Source organism: Manis pentadactyla, chromosome 7 (genome assembly GCF_030020395.1).
Source record: "Manis pentadactyla isolate mManPen7 chromosome 7, mManPen7.hap1, whole genome shotgun sequence".
Taxonomy (NCBI): Eukaryota; Metazoa; Chordata; class Mammalia; order Pholidota; family Manidae; genus Manis; species Manis pentadactyla.
Window position 1 is genome coordinate 112,899,355 of NC_080025.1, and position 6,198 is coordinate 112,905,552.

A 6,198-nucleotide genomic window follows, 5' to 3' on the forward strand; every position below is an offset into this window, starting at 1 on the left:
ATGAGCAGACAAGGCATAACACGTATAAGGCAGGATCTTGGGCTTCTAGAAATATTTATTATTCCTATGTCTCTATTGACAGGTGTTTTTTTCTTCTGCCCTGTATGGGGTCACCATAGGCTGGGGTCAGTGATGGACTGACCTGAAACTAAGAATTCCATCTAGAAGAAGGAGGGAAATGTGAAAAAGAGCTAAGATCTTATTTCTCTTTCCATGTCAACTCATGTTGGTTTAGTGCTGAAATGGACTGAAGTTTCCCACAAAAATTCACCATTTTCTTTCCCCCTCTTCTCCCCTTCTCTATTGCCTTAGTTGGATCCTTAGTCTGTAGTTTCTGCATCAAGTTTTGTAGCCTTAAAACTATTGCCTGTGATGGGGTAATCAATGTAAATAAAGCATCGGAAAGTCTGTATCTATGAATAAACGTAGAACTGTCCATAGACATAGTAAAATACAACCTCAAAATCTACTGCAAGAATAAGATTCTCCTTCACTGACTTGAGGGATGAGAAAAGGCATGATTCTTTCTCAGTCTGAAGGACTCCCATAGACAGATACACTGTGAATTTATCATGCATAACATGAGCAAGAAATTAAAACTGTGCCTAATGTCACCCACTTGTACCTATATCTTGATACTAAACAAAAAAATGGGAGAAAGTTAAAACAATGGAAGTGGATCTCTGCAGTTCCCAGTAACTATTGTCTTTCTAAAAAATGGTAACACTGATGAAATCTCTGAGGCCAAAATTTACATAATCTTTCATTGATTAAAGGTGTCTTAGCAGCTCATTTCCTTAAAATTAAGTTTTAAAATCTCTAGCTAATGACTAACAGCTAATGTATATTAAATTCTAAAAAATGATTTAGAGTAGAGAATGGAGAGTTTTTCCACTAGGTGGTAGGATTTTGCCATGGTCATAGTCTCAAATGTTGGGAGCAGGGAAAGTAACTTAATTAGGAAGGGTTGAATTAAGATAGAAAGTGACTTTAATAATAACACATTGATCAAATAGACTTGTTTTCTTGGTACAGACACAGAAAAATGCTCCTAATGCTATTCTTGAAGTAGACCCAAAACAAAGCAATTCAATGTTCTGAGTTCTCAGAATAAAACTGGGCATTTAAAGAACACTCTTAGAGGGAAACTTACTACATTACACCTTTAAAAAAAAAAATTCACCTATCATTGACATACAATCTTATGTTAGTTTCAAGTATGCAACACAGTGTTCAACAGTTACCCATATTATTAAATCCTCACCCCTGCTAATACAGCTGCTATCTGTCAACATAGGAAGATGCTACAGAATCATTGGCTATATTCTCCACGCTGTACTACCATCCCTGTGACCAACCTACATTATGATTGAGAATTTTTGTGCCACCTTATCCCCTCAACCTGCCCACATAGCCACCCCAAACCCTCCCCCATGGTAACCACCAGTAGTTCATACCCTTTAATACCTGTTACATTTTATATCATGTGCATGTTTTGCATATTCAGAAGACTAGCAAATTTTGACTCTCTGCAGACATGAAGGAATATGATTCTCAGTTTGAATGACTCCCATAGGCAGGTGTGGATGCACATCTTTCAAGAACCATCTTAAACATCTGGGAGACCACAGCCCTCCATGATCACAATGCCTGCCTTTCAGCAAGTGTGTCATGCCAGGATTTGTCAGAATTGGTTGTTTTATTAACAACTTCCTTTTTATATTAGCACTTTTGAGAAAAAAAGCCTAGAGAACTGGAGAGAGGAAAATCTCAAAAGATAAATTCTTTACTGTCAAAATAGCTTTTAAATGGAACTTCTCATTTTTTTCCCCAAAGGAAATCATCATTCTAATACCTAACCTCTCTTGTCTGGTTTATTTAAATGTTGTTGGGTTGAGCGTAATAATTATTTTGCATACCACAGAACATGCTTTAGTCCATTATTTCTAGTTCTAATTAGTAAATGAGATTAGATAATCTTCCTTGTTTTTCAGGTTTTTACTTAGCCAAGCAATTAAAATGTTTCCATTTCCATCTAGTTTCTCCGAATAGAACCTTGGCTCCTTAGCGCGATTCCTTTCATTTTTCCTTATCTGGGAAGCGAACCTTCTGGCTCCCCTCATCATTCTGTGGTGTGGCACTCTGGCTCTTTTCCCTCCATCTTTTGAGCACTATAAAGGCCTCTGTTGAAAACAGGATCTGACTGTCACCTCAACAGATTTGGGTCAGGCTTTCTGATTAATGATTAATCTCAGGCCTTAGATAAAGGTCACTAGACCTTGTTTCCCTCTCTGAGCCCCTTGGTGGCCTACATTCACCGGGTAATTTGCCACCCAGAGCCACAGCCCCGGCCTCTTGGCCTCCTGCTGTCTGGGTCTTTCAGAGCAGAGCTTGCCTTCTTTTCAAGAAAATTCGCAGACCGAAAGCTGGTTTCATAGTGGAGTCAGGCTTAGGCCCTTGATAGCCCTCACACTGACCTGAGGTGCTTCTGTTCATGCAGGAAGGTGGTACATGCGATCGGGTGCCTGTTGTGGACGGTTTCTTCCTGCTGGGTGGTGCTGTCAGCATGTCTTTGGGTGCTTGCTGACACTCCCTTACTGGAGACTTTTGGTAATCATTATTGATTGCCTATTTTTTGTGCAGTGTGCTGAGGAGATACAGATACGTAAAAGCAAACATGGTCTCTGACTTAACAGACCTAATATCTAGCGTGGGGTGGAGATGAGCAAGCTGGCAGTGATAATTCAGGATGAAAAGTTAGGAAGGGCAATGTACAAGACTCCCTGGGAGTCCAGAGAGCCTAATCCAGAGCCGGGGGACCAGGTCTGTCTGTTGGTAGTGCTGGGCAACCAACTGGCTCAACACTTAGTGGCGTGATCCCACTGTTCCATTAGCTCACAGAGTTTGGGGGTCAGCAGCTTGGGAGGGGTCCAATGGGCCCAGTTCTGCTCTGTGCTACAGTGTCTGGGCCCTTGGCCAAGAAGACTTCAGTGGCTGGGGGGCTAACGTGTCAGCTGGGGCTGGAGCCACTGCAATGTATTCACACACATGTCTGGCACCTGTGCAGAGACTATCAACAGAGCACCTGCTCATGGCCTTTCCATGTGGCCTGGGCTTCCTCACAACATACAGTCTTGTAATAGCTGGACACCTTACGTGGTCAACTCAGGGCTCAGAAGATAGGGCATGAAAGATATTGTGTGGCCATCTTTGGAAAATCCTTTCCAACCCAGTTCCTCTTAGTGCCCCACAAATCACACTGCTAGATTATCTGGTGTGAGTAAACAAAGATACTCTTCTCAGGAAGGACATTTCAGGGCCCTAGAGATTACTTCCAAGGAGCCAAGGACAAAGGCTAGACCTCTCTTTGGGTAAGGTCAAGTCCTTACTACACAATGGGTTTAGGGGTAGGAGCAATGGAGAGAAAGTAAAAAGTAACTGGATGGTTTCAGTCTGGGTGATTGAGAGAGCAGAGGTGCTATTATCAGAAACAAGGCCAAGAGGTAGACCTGGTCGGGAGATGAGGGCAGGAAGAAAGAAGCAGGTTCATTAAATCAGCTTTTGAGTTTGAGATGATGGTCCAACATCAAAGAATGTTAATGGACTTCAGAGTGGCCATGGTGGTGGGGTGGCCTTGGCTGGGGAGTGGGGGCCAGGGGCCAACATGGGAAGCGCAGCTGGTGTGAAGGCCTGAAAAGACAGAGAATGGAGTTTCCAGGGCACAGGAACCACCGCCTACCCTGCTCTGCAGGTCTCAGACATGGAGGATGACCTCTCAACAGCCCTCCTGCCAGGCACATTTGGGGAATCACTCTTTATAAATGCCTCACTAAGCAACTGGTCACTGTGTGGGCCATTCTGTCACATTGTAAGAAAAGTTTTATTTGTCACATTGATGTAAATTATTTTCTAATAAAATAAAAAACATTTTTGAGGGCTTTTCTCTTAGAGTATTTCTGCCCCCATATCACTTTATAATTTCTTCAGTCCCAGTGGTATCTGCCACATAATTATCTTTATCCAGAGCACACGGAATACACGTCTCAGACTGGCTTCTCTCAGTAACTTCCAAATGTTCATTTTCCTAGCAGACCCATAGCACTTTCCATTTGTAATATCCCCTACTTAACTCTAGTCTAAATTTGCCTTTAATTTTTCTTTGTAAAGACACTTTGGGGGTTAACAGGGGTAAAATGCCTCCCCTGAGTGTGCTTCTGCTTTCTCTGTTTCCCCTACAAAGCAAAATTACCCAAGACCCGGGCCGTCTCCCCTACATAGTCATCGAATTGCCATTCTTCTGCCTGGAGCCTTCCTGAGGATGGCAGCAAAACTGTAAATTAAGAAGAGCCAAAGCCAGGGATAGAAATGGGACTCTGCAAAACCCTGAGCAGATGTTCCTGGAGCCTGGAAAACAGACGCACAAGCTCTCAGGGAGGTGACAGCATGAACTGAGGCACGAGACGGGGGATCTTCTCCCCAGCTGTCCTTACGGGGCCTGGAGGAGACAAGGAGTGCGATGTGTGATCCTCCTGAAAGACTGCAAATCCCGCTGTTGCTGACTGTCCTCCCTCCTCGCAGGGATGGGCTGGTGAAGTGCCTCTTGGCAGAGTAGTAAGTAGGGGGAAGAGCATATTGAGGAGGGGGTCCCCAAAAGTCCATCTCACACTCTCCATGTACCCAGCCACTGTTAGTATCCTCACTGTGCTCTGCCAAGTGCCACCACCTCCCCACCGCCCCTCAACTCTTGTCCCAGAATTACCTTAATGGAAATTTAATTACTAGGTTTCACCATAGCAGAGAGCAGATTGGTAACTGTGTATCTGTGTCACAGGCCTGGGCTAGAGCAGAGGTGCAGCTATATCTGAGATATGCAGTGATAACCTCTCACTCATGCATCTATTTCCTCCACTTGTATAACAAGGTACGCCATAGGGTGCTTTCCCTGAGCCTTTTATTTTTTTTTTTGAGAGAGAAACTGACAGCTGTATTCTTCATGGAATCGCATGGGACCAGAGGTTTAATCAGAGTCAGTGGAATGGGTCCTCTGAGTTTGTTACTGTAGCACAAGCTGGCCCTTGCTCTGGGCAAAGGCCTGAGGGCACTTTCTGTCTGACTTGGAAGAGCCAACCTCTAGCTTGGTGTGTAAACTCTGGGGAGAGGACGGACCCGCTTGCATAACATGCCTTTGGGTGGATACCGGCCTCTTACCCTTAAGATTCAGGATGTTGTGTTAGGAAAAATCTAGGGTTTTGAGTGAGCCTAAGTGGTCCTAATCAAGGCCTAAGGCCTGAAGCACTCTGGGGCCTGTGAGGTTCAGCAACTGAGTGTTCCCCAGAAGGGCCACTCTTATTCTGTATCCTCAACAGACAGAGCATCTGAGTTGCTGAGGCACCTGGAGGAATGAGGTCAGCAGGACGGTGGTCAGGCCATTCAGGGGCCATGGGGAAGGCAGAGTAGCAGGGTCTGGGGTCTGGGGGCAGCTCCAAATGATCTGGGAGGTGGCTTTTGTGGACTCCTGAGGATTCCACCTTCCTGGGGCTGGAATGCCTGCCTGACCCGGAGGATGCTACAGAGTCAACAAACATCGGGCTTTAGATGTTAATAAGATACCATTTGCAGAGGAAAGCCAGGGCAGCCTGGAGCCATTTAGCAAAATTCTCTGAGGGCACCTCCCCCTCACCTGCATGGCTGAAGGGCTGAGCCATCTTCCTGGCTTATCTTTTCAATATTTGAGTTGCTTTATTCCTTTTTTTACATACATCCCCATGTACTCAGTCAGGTTCTTGGTTTCATGGTGTCTTAATTTCCTGAGCTGCCAAAACAAAATACCATAGGTTGGGTGGTTTAAACACCAGAAATGAATTTTCCCATGATTTGGGAGGCTAGAAGTCCAAGATCAAGGCGCCAGCGTGGCTGCATTCTGGTGAGGACTCTCTTCCCGCTTTGCAGATGGTTGTGTCCTCACCTCACAGAAAGCAAGTCCTCTGTGCCTCTTCTTGTAAGGGCTCTAATCCCATGACCTCAGGACCTCATCCAATCCTAATTACCTCTTAAAAGCTCCACCTTCAAATATTATCACATTGGGGGTTAAGGTTTCAACATACGGATTTTGGAAGCTACACAATTCAGTCCATAATGCAAGGGTAGCTCTAAAATCCTCCGCCATATCTCTGCCTCCTAGAAAGGAGACAACTTCCT